Source organism: Ambystoma mexicanum, chromosome 8, assembly GCF_040938575.1.
Source record: "Ambystoma mexicanum isolate Mex_15411 chromosome 8, UKY_AmexF1_1, whole genome shotgun sequence".
In the NCBI taxonomy this organism is placed as follows: Eukaryota; Metazoa; Chordata; class Amphibia; order Caudata; family Ambystomatidae; genus Ambystoma; species Ambystoma mexicanum.
This window is the reverse complement of record NC_090929.1, coordinates 1,147,960,591-1,147,978,244: the sequence shown is the minus strand read 5'-3', so window position 1 is coordinate 1,147,978,244 and position 17,654 is coordinate 1,147,960,591. Positions and strand designations below refer to the sequence as shown.

The following is a 17,654-nucleotide window of genomic DNA, read 5'->3' as shown; positions in this document are numbered from 1 at the left end:
ATAACCATACATAACATGCTGGAAGTATCTGACGAATCTCCAAACCTAAGTGAGTTTATGGCAAAACTTATTTTTTGGAGCGTTTTTAAAGCGTTGAAAATGAAGTGGGTAAATCCAGGATGTTTTGCCTTTTGCATCTTCTAGTTTCCCATGCAGGATGTGGAAAATAAAGGTACAGCGATATTATTTTGGCACAAAATGCTGCTAAAAGGATTTACATGTTATGATGCTTTACTATGCAAGTAAACTCTATAGGACATTATTAATGTAGGTCTTGACACCCAAAACTAAAAGTTTTGTTCCAAGTAAAGCGCGAAAGATGGTGGCTATGCCCAAATTGAAAGAGCGGGTTAAAATCCCAGCTTCGCTGTTTAGGGCAAGTGTGTGATGCTGGGCAAATAATGTAATCTCACCTTGACTTCAATTGCAAAAATTGGAGTGCATATAAGTTTACATCCTTACAAAAGGACAGTTTTAATAAGTGTAGGGACACATTGGTGTATACTGGTGCTGCTCTGCTAGTGGCTCCAATACTGCTGCATAGAATTGCATTATTGCTGCACTGGCCCTCCCCCATTCTTGTAACACTGGATTTGACGGGCAGACATAATGTCACCAGCCAGTCAGTGCACCAAAGATTCTAGTATAGTGGACTGTGGTAGAACCAACATTATATTTTCTCCCCCGTTGCTCCCAGCCACTGAAGGTGCTTGGGCCATCCAGAGTACTGCCCAACTCTCTGCAATGCCCAGTTATGCTAGGATATTGAGTCTTTCATTGCACACCATCTGCCATTTTCACACTTTCTAGGACCTTCAGGTTCTGCAAGAAGGGGGTGTTTCAAACTCAAAGGAGAGAGCAGTTAACTGATTGTAACATTGAAGCTGCACTCGAATATTCTTATTACAATGGGTAATGAAGTTAGATGCCCCTACACAAGTAAGTTTGCCATTCCTCCACAGTCTCTGAAGTTAGTGCCTTTGCCAACATTTGAAGGGTTAGCCCCAGCCTACATTTTAGCCTAGGTGCACCCCTGGATGTGCGTACTTGCATTTTGATAGGCAGGGAGGTCAGGGAAGTCTTTCCCCCAAACTGGCGGCATTAATGTTTTACTGTGTGTGCTCAGAAAAATGTACTTGAACATACGCAGTAAAACTTTAAAGCTGTTCCTTTCAAGAAAGTGTTCCATCACCTCTGCATATTGCGCTTTAAAATATACTATTCAATAGTTCTTCCCCCACACCAGACCATGGGAGGAGTTGGGTAGAACAGTGGGGGCAGAGCCTCCAAGTTTGCCCTGCCTATTTTCTGAAGTGGCCCCTCCCATCACGACTCAATTCCCCCCTGCCCGACGAAATGTAGGTTTTGTTGTGTCCCTGCATGCGAGAGGGGTCAGGTAGGTCGGCTTACTCTCACAAGCCACCAGCCAATTATTCCTTTACTTGCTGCCTGTTGTAAACCTGCTCTGTAATGTATAATTTATATAGTTATGCTGGCTGTAGTAAGACGTGCGCTTGCTGTTGGGCTATACCACGAGGGATGGGCCATTACCCCATGCAGGGATGAACGGTTCAATTAGCCTGAACTGAATATATTTGCCAATAGCACATGCAGGGAGGCCATGTGCCACTGGCGCATGCAGAAAAGAGATGCTCAGTTAGCATCTGCAGAGAGGAGATGTGCTGCTACATGTGTAAGGAAGCTATGCCAATAACAGGTCAAAAGGGAGTATGTTTTTTTACATAGCGCTTTTAGCCAAATTCCTTCTGCTTTTAAGCACTGTGGTAACGGTCATTATCCCGTTTCGAATGGTACTTAATTTATTAGAGCAAAACACAGCAGAATGCCAGGGGAGCACTGTTGGGTATTGTGGTGGGGGCTGGCGCGGACATTTTCGAGTCAGGCTGAATAAGGAAAGGGGAGGGGGAAAATCGGGTACATTTGGCCCCAGTTGATTTTGTCAATTTACAGCATTGATAGTAACTTGTGTGAACGGTCATTCTTCATTATTGCATTTCTTGTAAGAAAGAAGTGACTCCTCTGCGGGCTTCCCTCTGCGCCACACCCATCATGGCTGCGTCTCGTAATTGGAACTTGGGTAGTGCAGGCTACCCTCCTGCCCAGTAGCTTTCCACCCTTTTTTCGGATGCAACGTTTTAGCCTGTGCAGAAGGGTGCCCTGCCGTTATGACTGGCAGAGAGGAGATGTGCTGCTATAGCATGGGCGGAGGAGATGCTACGTTAGCACTCACAGAGAAGAAATGTCCCCATAGTACGTACTTAGTAAAGATGTGTCATTTGCACATGCCATGGAACAGAAGGGCAATTAGCATGCAGAGCTGAGATGTGCTGTTAGCATGCAGACTAGAGATGTGCTCTTAGCATCTGCATAGACAGGATGTGGAGTTTGCACATGCTAACTGCACATCCCGTCGCTGCACAAGATGTGCAGCTAGTACGTGCAGGCATGGGATGTGCAGTTAGCATGTGCAGAGAGGATATGTCCCATTAGCATGTGCGTAGAAGGCATGTCGTTATCATGCACATCTCCTCTGTGCACATGGGCGCAGTTGTCACACATGTACAGAGAGTTGTCCCATTAGTATGTGCGCAGAGAAGAAAAACCATTAGCAGACGAGAAGAGATGTGCCAATAGCATGCGCAGAGAAGAGATTGGAGGTCACTATGGGTAAAGATATGTCCTGTTAACGTGTACAAATATCAAGCTTGCTAAAAAGAACATGTTCTATCAATACGTGAAAACAATGTCTGCCATTAGCATATTCATAGAGATATGCTGTTAGAATGTGCACAGTGTAAAGGTGCAACTGACTCATGCAAATGACACATTTTGCTCTAGAAATGCTAACAGCACATCTCTGAAAATGCTGAAAGTAGATGTGCCTTTGCCATGTACACAGAGTACTTGGCGTACTCGTTAGTATGTGTCAAGAGGATATGTGTAGCTAGCATATTAAGGGAGGGTATATGCCTTTATCAAGTGGAGTGATGTGCTGTTACTATGTGCCCAGACGGGATGTGCCGTTTGCATGTGGAGTGAAGGACACTGCACAAGCCAGACAACTTTGATCTACAACGCTTTTGTTCTATGGGTCTGATTTTACGTATGTGTTGGATAAGTTTTACTCTCTTGCAGAGGAGAAAACTCATTTTTACTCTCTTGAAATTGCATTTACTCTCTAATTTGAAAAATCATGCATAAAATACTCCCACCGCAAAATATTATCTGGAGCACTGACTACAAATATCAAAAGGGAATTCTTATTCCCCGTTATTAGTCATGCCTGGAAAATTGAACAGATGTCAATTGAAAGCACATTCTCTGGCTAACGGTTCAGGCTAACTGGGGAGAGACAGTGGGCCAGCCCTGTATTTTCAGCAAAGTACTGCGCATACCACGTTCAAGACAGGCAAACAAAAAAAAAATGGTGAGTTCGGAGATCGTGCAGGTATCCCAATGTACATCATCTGTGGCCATGGAGAAACATGGTTTCATCAAATCACTCGAACATCTTCAATCGAGGGGAATGCAAATAGACCACTGACAGATATATTTCAAGAGCCAAGGCAATGCGAGAGCATTTTCCAAACATTTGTCATCAATTTGATGTATGGCACATTGCCAAATCAGTCAATAAATACATAGTTGCTGATAAAATAAAGGGTTAAAAAAATATTTTACAGTGGTCTCAGCCTTTCAGCAACCTTCTTTGGTGGAGCTCCAAAACTTGTGATGGGTCTGTGGAAATTCTACTTGAAAAATGGTGCTCATTGATGCACCACTGTTCCAACGTTCACTCATGGACAGAAAAACCAACATTTTCATGAATGTGCACATGGACCTTTATCCAAGGAGCAGGAATACAAGAAGAAGTGGTTGGTGCCATGTTCACCTCCACACAAAGCTCTTGAGAAAATAAAGCTCTTGAGAAAATCGTGTACGATAAAACTCTTTCAAGAGACCTAAAGGGACTCACAGAATTCTGTCATACCGGTGATTTTGAGGTGTTCCACAATATGTGCCTGAAGTACAAGCCCAAAAGGTTGCATTTCAGCATAGACGGTATGCAGGCCTGAACATTACTAGCTGTATTAGCGCACAATGAGAACATAGGGAGAGAACAATTGAGAACTGCCGGAAACTTTGGGATGCCTTGTTACACCTTGGCCTTTTCAAAACGAAGCAAAAAATGGGTGGCCAAGCCAATATACCGGGAAATGGAATCCGATTTTGTGAAAGATCTCACATTGACTGCGTTGGCCATGCATACTCATGGAATCGATCCTGATTTTATTCCTAGGACACATACAATGCCACAAAACATTGCAAAAGAGCCCTGTCCACCTAAATCTGAACTGACTTCCCGTTATAAATGATTTGCAGCAGTGTTCTTAATGTGCTCACTATAACATTTGGGATATGTTCCCCAATGTTTGTACATTGTACATCAACAATCCAAATTTCAATGCTATAAAAAGTTTTAAGAAGTATTTAATTATGCAGATTTAATCCGGTTTATGATTCATCAATGAATATTTTTTACCTTCCGTTAATTTATATTACTGGTCCTCGCTCGATAAGACACAAGTCTGTGGTTGCTATTGGTAATATATTTCAGAATAGAATTGCCCAAGCACATCATTGCTACAATGCCCATTTGAGTTTCTGAATTCATTGATAGTCAAATGGATATTTGCCATCAGGCAAAGGTACACTGAGGCTTGGTGTCTGTAAATCCCTCTGCTAGACCCAAACCACATGCACACATGCAATGCATGGCACTGGCGTTGATGGCCTATGGTGGGTAAGATTTTCATAGCAATGATCAATCACCTGACCAGTGTCAGCCTCATAACTAGAAGAACATTTTGCTTTAGCTGTCTATTGTTTTGCCAAACACCTCGGCGTGTGGGCACCTTTTTACACACTCACATAGTATTTTGGTCTTTTAATGTGTGTGATTTTTTTGGGGTTCTCCAGAACTCAACAAAGGTCACCATAGCATCCAAATTGTCTTTTCAAATGTATCCTCTTTGTCAACTTTTTGGCAAGAAGTGCCTCTTATAGGATGCCATACAGTATAACTCTGGGTTTTGCTTTTCATGAGCCCCTCCCTGTGTCCTTCCCATGTTTTCCGCCACCACCCTTCCACTTCTCTCCACAACCTACCTACTGTATGGTGCTCTCTGTCTTTCCTATCATTTCTAAATGCTTCTCTGTTGACTATTCTGCTCTCCTCACTAAATCTAGAAGGAAGAAGTTTAAAAAGGGCATCCTGTTCTCCAATCCTGCCCCCCCCCCCCCATCGCTGATACCTATAGCAGTGCTTCCTCCAGGCAAACCCCCGCCAACACCCTTTTTGTTCTCCCTCCACAGAACTATGAAATCTACATATGGTATCTGTGCTCTCTCCTTTCTTTTCTTCTCCCATAATCGGTGGCACCCGGTGGGAGGCCCTCTTGCCCTAACTGCCCCCTCCCTTTTTCACCCCACACTTTTCCCCTTCCCCCCCTCCACTGGAATTGGGTGATCTCATGGTCTCTCCGTCGCTCTTTTGCACACGTGGGTCAGCTGGGCTCATCTACATGGTGTGAAGCTCGGGGAAAGGGAGCAATGCATCTATCTAACTAAACTAAACAACAGAAACTGAAAATCCATAAATAATGGCACACATACAATCTTGCATGAATAGGGGTACTTCAGTGACATGATATTGGCATTCTAACCTCTAACCTTTGGAATATATTTGATACCACAAACTCTGTACCCAGGTGCACACCCTAAAGATTTGATCTGCTCTGCTTGGGTCCTCAGGATATAGAAAGACATGTGTTGCTTTTTGGGAGAATATATCACTACAAAGGATTAGGGCTGTGATGTGGGTCCTTGACTGATCGAGGCATGGTGGGTCAGATGGATATCAGCATGAAAGGAACTGCAGGGTCTGAGCTGGTGGGCTCTGGTCTGGCGGGGTGGAGGCTGTGAGTGCACGGGAAGTTTAGTGGAGATGAATGGGCACTTGGGTTTATCACTTGTCAGTGTCTCACGTTCTCCGCAGAGCACATTCCTCTGTGAGAACAGGGCTCGTGCAAAGGTGGCAATGGGGATGCGATGGTGTGGGCTGGCTGAGCGAGACGCTGGGGATGGGAGAGGTGCATTTGTACAGAGATGGATTTTCGGGCCTAGTAGAAAGATGTCATTCAGGCTATTTCAAAATGGTTTCCTAATTCTGGGCAAGAAACTATAGTGTATGTGTTATTTGCGATGGGGTGTGGTGTAACAGAATGTCGCGGGAGTTAGCTGCGCCTCCCCCCTTGGTCGTTACATATGTTATGTTTGGAGAGTGACGAAAGAGGGGGAGGGGGGCAAGGATCGTCTACTTCCCAACACTAGTAAGATCGCTGTCTCTGCCTTCCCTCTGTTCACCCTGCATTGCCTCGTTGCACGTTGAAGCACTTGTGCATAGGTGTGTTATAAATGCAATATCATATTATCACATGATATCATGATCTATTTTAGACAGACACAAATGGAATCTTATATTACACAAGACTTTCAGTGGCTTGTATTATCTGTTTTACTTACCTTCAGTCAAACTGTTGTCCAAAAATAACTAAATCTCTAGCACTATTGATGGGTAAAAAATTATTCATGATCACGCAGCATTGGTGGATGCCAGCAAACAATTTGTTTATTTTTTGGGCATATTTCAAATGCCATGTTGGTCGGGCGGGCTCATCGCTCCCATGGAGTGAAGGTCACTTTGTGTGATGTTGCTTGTGGGGAGTTCACTCCGACACGTCTTGTACTGTATGTTTTAGTTTTTGTGGCTTTCCTTCACAAAAACTAAAGCTACCAGGCATTCACGCTCTAAACAAGGTTCACTTGTAATTCGACCTTGGACGAAAGGGAGGAATTGCTATGGCTTGTAGGACAGAAGGTGTCGAATACCGGCAGAAATGATAACATTTGCTATTTTGAAAATGGACATTGTAACATTTACTTTCAATCTATGCAAACCATTGTTCTGTGCGGACACTCTGCGTTACGGCAAGAGAATGGAACCACCAAATATAATGTAAGTTGACTATTCAAAATTCTTTGCGATTCGACACAGCATTTGAGCTGTATGGATATAGAACAATTCAACGACGTGCAAATATGCCATTTGACAAAAAAACTGTACACAACTATTTATTCCATAGATTAAATTTATGCTGCAACATATTTTAAAAAGCAATGGCTTAACTGGCAGGCTGTTTATAAGTCTACTAATAATTTGTATTTGTGTACAGTTAGAAGGTGTGTGAGTAAAAGGTTTCATTTTCTGACCGGTCTTGCTTGCTTACATTGTTATGGGTTGTTAGCTGGAGCATATTGTGACGATTATTCGACGACCCGCAAACACAACCTGTATGCCGGCTAGTGATTTCTAAACCACTTCGTCCCATGGCATATCAGGGTGTGCCATCAACGTTGCATTATTGGATGTGCCGGTTGCAGAACATTTTCCAAGCGCACTTGGTTCGATTGCGGAAATGTAATGTTGCCGGTTCCGTTACATTTTTAAAAAAGGTTGCAGGCGCGACTCTCTAGGGAAGAACATGGCACAATAACCTGTTCTGTGGTTTTTTTACACTTTGAGAGTCCGCAGCCATTGCTTTTTGATCACTGTACCTCTCACAGATGGGAAATACCCATTTGCAGATCAGTCTTTGTCCCGTCCACATGTGCAGTCCAGCACTGAAATGTTATGGCAATTCCCTTCTGAACAAGAGTACCTACAGCAACCCCCTACAAGTGTTTCAGCCGTGCTGGGCCTCACCAGTGAGGTGGAGCTGTGCCTCTCTGAGCACAGTGAGCATGGGAGTCCACGTATGGGTTCCCCAATCCCATGTTCGTTGCATATATTCCGTTATAATGCTGTCTATCTGTTGTTCCATTTTTCCATCAGCTTCTGCATCCCATTTGGAGCTATACATTCTCCACAGCGCTAACATCTCAAGCAGATCGTAGACTCAAACACCCCCCCCCCGATGTTTTCTGTGCGTTTACATTGTTTGTGGTTTGTGTTCGTTATTAGGTTTCATTCCGGTGCAGAATTACATGGTAAATGGATACATTTGAATAAAGAACGGCTACTAAAATATATTTTTATTCTGTTTTCTACACAGCTATATTTTACCTTTCTGCGAATGCCATAGTTTCCAGATAACAACAGATGGTTTCTTCAGCCAGCAGTGGCAGATACGCCTAAATGGATGGATTTCCATTACGCTGATGTGCGATGATCGCCCAGGACCGATATGCCCTTTGGCGGTACCAGTGACAAGGAGCAACCTGTCATCATTTACGGTCTATCAAGAAGCTGATGCTGAAGTCTTGCGATTCAAGGTGTCGAATGCGCATCTTCTCCCGAAAGGAAAACTGTGTGCGTCATGATAAAGTTTTGATGCTCTAACCCAAGGACATTCAAAAATTGGTGGTTAATCGAAATCAGCGGACCATGGTTGTTCTCGGAGCATTTTTTGTGAAATAAAAGCACATTATAAATTGCAGAGTATTGATGGTTCCTTTAAAAATAATGTTTTATGTTCCGATTTGGGAAGCGCTGTGCTGTGAGAGGATGTGTGTGTTGATATTCTGGGTTCTGTGTCAACTGATGTTAAGACATAGGTGATGACTGGGCACATTTGGCTACGCTGCCCACTAACGTCTTGGGAACAGGTGGAGAATATCGCTAGGAATAGTGATGTCCGCTTCAGGGGTGGGTGATATGATTTAGTGCTACGGGGGCACTTGAACTTAGGGCGATGGATGAATGGATAAGATTAGCACAAGATGGCTGCGCCCTGCTCGTTGATTTTGCATGTGTAAAAGTGAGGAAAACTAAGGTAAGGTGCATAGGAAATGTCTTTACGATCAATCACAGTTTGCTTAAAACCACATGCCTGAAAGTTCAGGACATTAGCAATTTTGAGCGCACTATTCCATACAAACTATGGTAGATCCATTCCTAAGAGTAGCGCCCTCTTGGTTTATCAACACCGATTATTTAAGGCATAGCAGGACCTAGTCATGAATCCACTTAAGAACTAAACACAGGATTAAAATCTACGAAGCACTAAACCGGGATTTGATGTAGCTTTAGTTTAGTATACCGGATAGGATTATATCTTCTGGGAACCCCAGGAAGTTATTTCTAGCATTCCTCCATTAAACACATTACAGTAATCAAGTAGGCTGTGAACCAGGGCACCAGCATTATAGATAGGCCTTATATTGGTTCTAAAAGAACAAACACAATCTTCTTCGCTTCTGTGATTGATTGAAGAATGATTTAACTGGTAGCCGGTATTAGATTGCACCTCGACTCTTTACCTGAAGCAGAAGGTTTGGTGCTATCCCAAATACTCTGAGAGATGCGACTGTGAGCCCCTTGGTAATTCTGCATGCGGGGGAGGAGTAGAATGGTGATTTCCCTTTCAGCTAGCTCTCCTTCATCCATCACAAAATACTATATGTTCAGGTTAGATTTGGCAGTTGAAACTTTCTGCCAATGTACCACACAGCAACCGATAAAGTGGAGTGTCATTGGTGCACGACTGCAGGTACATCCTGTATTCCTTTAAAATATAATTTAAGTAGCACAGATACAAAGAGCTAGAAACAGAAAGGTGAGCTCTGGAGTCTCATTCTCAGATCAGTAAGCATGCATCCCACATACTGACCCATTGCAATAACAATGAGAGAACAAATATATAGCACTTAGCACCAAGACATCCACCTAGTAGTGAAAGTTCTGATTAATCCAATAATTACATTTTCTACAGAATAGTGTTTTGAGTATTTAAAATAATCGATAAAATTACCAAAATGTCTGAAAACCAAGGGAAATATGGTGAGTATCTTCCAATTGTGTTCATCTTGGTCACCAGTCACACCAAATTGTTTCTGTGTTGAGTGTTTGCTTTCTGCTTTATTATTCCTGACTAAATGCCAGGTACAGGCTCAAATGCCCCAATAATGCCATACAATACCAGGGAATGCCTCATTGTCAAGGGATATGCCACCATATGTAATGTTCTTTCTCTCCCTCTTCCGCCCGCCCCCACAAAAAGCTTTCTCCTCACTTCTCTTACCTCCTCTGTATTTATATCCACTCTTACCTTTCTTTTCTCTTCACTCCCATCATGCTCTTTAAAGGCTTATCACTTAAAGGTAGACGCTGCCCCATATGAAATGCTACTATGAAACTAAAATTCCCATAATTCCCAACTGCAGGAATCATTCCCACTTAAACCACATAATTAAAAATCCATCATAGCTGTTTTGCACTACCTTTTCGTCAACATGCACTGCACTTGAGCATTGTCTCTTAACAAGGACTGACAGAGTATAAAGAATTTTCATTTATGTCAGAATTGCAGGTCATCCATCTTAATTAAGTCTGATCTGACCATGATCTGCCACCGTCATAGCCCTGTGCTTCAGTGAATAAAAAGCTCTGAAGTTTAGATTATATCTTATTCTCTGGGTCAGTGTTTTTACTAAAATCCTGATATGATGTATTTACAATACATCCTGGGAACTGTGATGCATGACCCCAATCACGGCTTCTTTCCATTACATTAAACTGCATTAATGTTCCATGAAACCTGCAGCCAGCAACTATGTAATTCCTGGTAAACACCAGCATACGAAATTAACTGTATGGGCTCCATTTAAAATAAATGTAGATTTAAAAAATAAAGGTGTCCGCAATGGACATGAAAAGGTACTTCACCAAATTAAATGCAAAAACGCAAAGCAAAAAGATGTAAAGTGACAGTGTGGCTCTGACAGACGATTATAAACCTGACTTAGCCTCTCACCTTAGGTTTGTATGCGGTGCCTGCAGAGATGCCGAACCCTCTGTAGGCTACTGCGGCTGCTTCAGTGTTACCAGTGGAAGCCCAGGGGACCTAGGAGTTCTGCCCCTTCTGCCATGGAGGCACGTTTGTGTAGCAGGGCCGGGCTCAATTGTTGCCTGTCCAGCCCTTGCAATATCACTTTTTGGAAGGCAGTTATTCCGTTTGCCTGTTTTTATGTTATGTTGATTTATACCGTGCACCGCTACCACCCAAGAGCAGTCTCCATGCGGTCATGTGGCACTGCAAGAGACGAGGGCTGGGTGTATAAGTGGGGATAGGATGATAGAATAGGTTCAAAACCAGGAGGAACTGGCGTCTGTGAGCGTTGTTTTGCATGTAGGAGTTGTTTCGGTAAGACCTGTGTGTTGTAACCATATTCATAGGACTCAGAGCCTCAATTGTGCGCTAGTGTTTGTGTTGGTGTGTCTGTCATGTGATGTTGGGTGGACTGTGTTTGGGCGCACTAGTAAGTTGTATCCGTAAGGGATCCAGAGTCGTGCAGGGCTGTTGGTGCATAACTATCTATTGTGTTGGTGTGTAATTGTGTGGTTGATGGATTTATGGACTATTTGCCAGGGAGTTCCCTCTAGGTTCATGCTGGGATGCACGTTCAGACCCCAACCCTCCCAAGCGATTCTGATTACGGAAAGTGTACTAATACGCAGGAAATACACATAAGCGGGTACAGGGGCGAGGTGATAGACTTGTGGGTATAGGTGAATGGCACAGCATATGCTTATTATAGGTCTTCAGAAGGCAAATAACCTACAAGCTTCATAGAATGCTAGTTGGATACATTGCATGCGCGCAACATACATATAGAATGAATCTTCACACCATATTTGAAGGTAGGCCTGGATCCTCGCAGGCCGTGTTGGAAGCATGAAACAACGAGGCCTTGTGGTTGAATATTTCTCCCCCACCCCTAGCGAGGTAGGGAACACAAACACACACACACAGATACATCTAGTTAGATCTTTGCGAAATTGGAAAGGAATGTGAGCGGCCCGCCACAAGTAAGGGCGGTGCCCGGTCGTGAAGGACAAACCCATAGGAGCCAGGGCAGAGGTCCTGAGCTGCCAAAACACAATCAGAGGTTTAGGACACTAGCGCCCCCCAGGATAATGGCCATCCCATTTGAACTACCAGATGCCCTTGAGCAAAATTCCTAAATCCTTCACTATTTAGACTAATGAGTGGGACTTGCAGGCCCCTCGGGAGGGGTAACTGATAAGGGATGGTGGAGCAGAGGACAACAAAGTCTGTGATTTGTACCAACTCTTGTAAGATTACGATGGAGAGGCATGACAGGGGCACCTGTGTGTCTGGGATGAAAAAAGGGATGCTTTATTCGCAAGGACCAGCCTGACCTTGAAGATATCCACTGAACTCATGTAGCTTGGACCTCACGGCAGGGCAGTGTTTTCAGAAATGTAACCAATCATTTTACAGCAACCCAAGGTGAAGAGATTGTCACCCACGTGTGCAGATGTTGGAGTCAAAGAAGATGCAACCAATGAACTAGGTGTCTATATGTGATTATTAGCATGTAAATAGGAGGTAGCCAGTGGGGGTGAGAACTTTATATTGAACAGGTTAAGAATTACGATTTTTGCAGTTATAACGTGCCATTTGCTTTGAAGAAGACAGAGAGCTCTATGGCAGTGGACTTATAATACCCTGTCGCCCCTTTTCCTTTTTGTACACAAAATAAAGTTCTTGTTCTTCTCACAACAGGGTGCACCAAGCGTTTTCCCCTAGAGGATTGTTATTTTCTGGTCTGGTTGTCGAGAGGCTACTCTACAAATTGGTGATCCCAGTCTCTCCGGCGTGGACGGAGGATTCCTGGCCACATATACAGAGGAGCCACCCTCAACTGCAGCGACCAGCCCTCTTGCAGAGCTTTACATGAACTGTGTTATCAGAATTCCTGTATCTTCTTTGGAGCCTGGCGCTGTGCACGGATTGTGCTGGCCATTGATGGGACCCCTGATGGAGGGTTTCAGGAGAGCATGTAGATATAAGTGCACCTTTTGCGGAGAAAAACAAGTGGGGTAAAGGAGGGGAGTGTGAGTGTTTGAGAGCATGAGGTATGGTGTGAGCGCCTTAAGTGAGGATTGAGTGGAAGGTGAGGAAGACCATGTGGCATTTTATATAGGTTGGTTTGATTATGATATAGAGTATTGTGTTGTAACGGGACCCTTTCCTATTACACCAAGGAAGAAGAAGGCACTGTATAACGAGGGGAAACAAAAGGATACGGATAGAGGCTCTGTATATTGAGTGGGCCTGGGATCCTTCTGCCCAGTGTAAGGTGGGGGCGTGAGGACGAGAAGTAGTTGTGGTAGAGGCCCTTTGTGGACCTGGGATCTCCTTACCCGATATATAGGGGGTGTTGGAACAAAAAAGTATTTTTTATTGTTACAAATTTACTGTTGGTTTTATTGTGACGAGGAGAGGCAGGGGGAGGGCCTGATTTTGTTGTGTGAGAACATTTGTGGGTTGAGTGAGAACGTGTGTGAGAGTAGTTCAGGAGGGTGTGAGGGGGAAGGGTGGGGCATCGACAGCAGGGAATCATATGAAGGGGTGAAGTGAGGTAACCAGTGAACACAGCCCCGTTGGTTCATGAAGTGGCCAACAGAAGTATTATATAACGGTGATAGAGGGGTGACTATAATGGAGCCGGTAACCCCGTTGGAGTGAGTACATGTATAAGGCTCTTCCCTTGTAGCGAGAAAAAATCCTTAAGTATCATAAAGAATGGGTAGCAGAGACAAAAGGAGGGATGTACAAACCATGGCTAGAACACATAAAAAGACATTTTGAGTCATATGTTACCTTTTGGCAGCCAGGTACAGAGGGAAAACGTTGAAAAACAGGACGGACATATCGTAATTGTGGTAAATGGTGGATAATTTGGAAGATATCCCTGTCGATCCCCCTAAAATGGTTAATGAGCCACCCACCTTTTGTGTCCCGCTTGCAACCACGCCTATCGCCCTGAATGCTCCTGCAGTCCCTGTCTCAGTATTCCCTGTAGGAACTGACCAGTGTCTTTCCCCCCTCCACTGCCCTTAGAGGCACAGTATCATAACCTCCCCAACCGTATAGCGACTGCGGCTGCGAGAGCTAGAGTGCAGGAAGAAATAGATAGGAAACCACAGCAGGGAGTTGGAAGAACTGTTGAGGATAGCGGAAGAGGAACTAGCCAGGTTGAGGTTAGATAGAAGAGACGGGCAATGAGCACCTGTAGGGACCCATGAATGGAGGGCGGGAGACATTTTGTTTCGAATAGACAAACCTGCTATCAAGGATGTACATATAGAAAAGGAAAAGGAGGACACAAGGAGAAGGCAGGCAGATAGTTTGGATTACAGCATGGTACGATCGGACGATGAGTACGAGCACACGCAAGCAGGGGCGGAGGAGTGGGATACTGTGGAGGAGGAGCAGCCGCCCGTGATTTCCTCACGGTTTGAAAGTTTGTGGGTACCTATGATTAGGAAGAGGTTTGGGCATATGGCAGTTGCAAAAAGATCGCTGGCGGGAAAGAGGAAAGGGACTAAGACCTTGGGGGCACAGTTTCCATTATTGCATAAGGGGCGGGGGAGGGCCCAGTATATACCATGGGCCTACATGGATACAAATAATGTATTAAAGGTACTCCCGTCTCTCACCGCTGGTGTGGGTAAGTGTATGTTTTTGAGAAGCAAACAGTACGACCCTGGCTATGGGGGCTCTGAAACATTTATTGGTTTCAATATTGGTGAACCAGGCCAACGACATTTGGGTTAAAGCTGGGTATCTGGGAGTGAAGCTAGGGGATGATAGCCATGATGGGGCTCATTTTAACGACATTAGGCCCCAAGTATGGGCAGCACTGCGGCGCACATATCCAGATAGGCCTGACCTTCAATCAATAATGCAGCGCACAATGCGGGATCATGAGAAGCCCGCACAGTATATCTTGCAAATACAGGAAATGTGGAGGGCAGAGACGGGAGAAGATTGGGACTGGGCGAGCCTGTTCTTTTATTTCATGGTAAAAAGGGGACTTTTAAGGAAGTGCAGAAGACTCTTGATGAAATAGTGGGGATTGAAGCTAAAGGATGGGCGAAAATACAGTCTATTATTGTTCACCATTCCAAACAGTTAAAAGAAAAAGAGAAGGAAACGGCTCAGAGGCCTAAAATAGAGGAAGCACAACTGGTGCAGAAAAAGTTCACGAAAGTTGCCCTGAAAGGAGCAGTGACGACGGTACAGACAGAACGACAGAGAGCCCAGAGCGGTCCAGGTAGTGTACGAGCTGTGCCTGGCTGGGGAGGTGAATACGATTGGAACAGCGTGTACCAGTCTCAGTACCAAAAGGGATTTCCAGGGGGGCATCAGCGAAGAAGAGAGGGGTTTTCAGGGTCACAGGGAGGACAAGGTGGTTTTGGAGGAATGGGGCCACAAGGAGGATGAGCGAGACAGTGTTGGACATGTGGATGGATGGGTACTTTTCCCAGAGAGTGCAAAAGCTGACTAGTAGTTGCTTACCTGCAGCAGCAGACATAGCCATATCCTCAGGGAGGTCCAGTCCGTACCCCCAGCATTATATGCAAGCCCCTCCAGTAGTCACATATGGCGCACCACAGTCTACAGCCCCGCCTGCTCCCACTCCGCCATTTCTGCAGCTGCCAGCCCCAGGTTCTGGCAGTGCACCAACACATGCAGTACACCAGGGGCAGCAGCAGGGCACCCAAGTGCAGAATAGTAGCAGTACCTAATGGCATAGTGAAGCATTACCAATACGTCATAGTTGTTGAAGAAAACCCATACATTTTTCCAGGAACAAACAAACCCAGATTAGCACAGCCCCCAGAGAGGATTAGTGTGCCCAGTTCTATCGGTCACTACCAACCCAGAAGAGGAACCCTTGGTGGGCGTGAAGAATTCATATTCATGGTGGATACATGTGCAACGAAATCATGCATTAGTGAGGGAGGATTCCCTTTGTCATGTGAGGTAATGGACACAGAGGGCTTTTATGGGGAAGTACAATCGGTTCATTTTACAAAAGAATTACCAATTAAATTAGGTGACAGAGTGATACGGGCCCAATTGTTGTTCTCCGCCGCGTTCCCTGTCTTAAGTAAGCCTAGAAGTGAAGCAATGATGAGAGGGATACCAGTGGCCCCGGATTTGTTCATGTATGTGATTGCAGTACCGCAGGTGGCCAATCAGTATTGGTGGTTGCCCTCTTAATCTTTGTTCAGACCTGCTCAGCCCTAAGAACTTGTTGCAGGGACTATCATCATGCTTGATATAGAAGGAGAATTGGTATCGAAGGAAAGCATTGTGTTGATCACCACAGACCTAGACAGGGTGAGAGTGGCGTATGATTTTTTGTATTGATCCAACCCAGCCCCTGAGAGACCTAACTGATGAGAACCTTTTTGAGAACAAAGATAACAACAAAGACATAATATTGGAAGTATGTGTCCCGGGTGAAATAATGATACAGTATCGACACGTTCAATATCCGATGGTAATTGGTAGGGAGTGCCCTTTCATTTGCCCAAGAAGATTTATCTCAGGTAGCTGACACAATGTGGACAAGTAACCCTTGTTAAGATGGATTTCTGACCTGGTGGGCAGAGGGTCAGACGGTAAGACTAGTTTCTTGGAACAGGGTAACCTTCTGGACAAGCCAGACCAATCAAGGTAGCATTGGCAGAGGTCAAGACTAGGTCTCAGGACGGGTGAGGGTTACTGAAAGACCTCAATGAGCACACAGAATAAACGACACTTACAAATCACTCCCAGTCAGGTGTGTATATATATTAAAAATACAAATACATTTATTTCAAAGACTTTGAAAGTTCACCACACAATAACAATCACAGTAATACTTTTAGATCAATACAATCCTATCTAAATACATATATACAAGACCAATGGGGTCTAAAGGTTTAATGCACAAAATGGGTCCACAACCTAAAAGGGGAAGGAAACAGGCAGTGCAAATAGTCTTTAGTCCCTTCTGTATCAAACACAATCGTAACTGAGAGGCAGTCCAATCCCTAAGAAGAGTGGAGCCTATTGCTCAAATGTACTTGCAATGCTGGCGCACGCGGTAATGCAGATGGACAAAACAGGGTCTCTTCAAGGGTCTGTAGCAGCTCAGGAAGGTGGGTGAGGTGATGAAGAATAAGTTCCCACTATTCGTGGAGGGTCTCCCCAACAGGGCAGAAGAGGTTCCAGAGTTTGGGAATCGTTTGCTAGTTTGCACTAGCAGTGGAAAAGACAGAGGCCCTCAGGGGCCACTCATGCGTAAAAATTGATGAAGGCGTTGAGGCCAGCGGTTAGGGTTGTAATTACACACCGACCCCCGAGAACAACAATTGGGCCCGTATCACCAAACTTTGGCAATCAAGTCCACTTCGTTTGCAGGTTCAAGTGCGGCTATTTGGCGGCTCTGCGGCTTTCAACTACGAAGATACAGCGTTGATTCCCAAACGGGACAGAGGCGATTTCTCCAATCCTGGTGGATGGATCAGGCCAGTTTCACTGTAGCAGGATTCAAAGGCAAGAGGGGCACAAAAGCAGCACACCTGCAAAGTTTGTCACCACGGCTGGGCAATACAGTAACCACGCATGCTCCGGTTCGGGCGCACTCACTTTACTCCAGACCTGGGAACGCCAAGTGTATGCAATTCGGTGTGAGAGTGCCGTGAA

At 44.7% G+C, this 17,654-nt stretch overlaps 1 protein-coding gene across 3 annotated transcripts in view; it reads right to left on the bottom strand.

Moving 5' to 3' along the window:
• The window catches only part of ANK3 (ankyrin 3), a 2,768,233-nt gene that overhangs the window by 2,269,270 nt on the left and 481,309 nt on the right, over window positions 1–17,654 (bottom strand). The window lies entirely within an intron of this gene.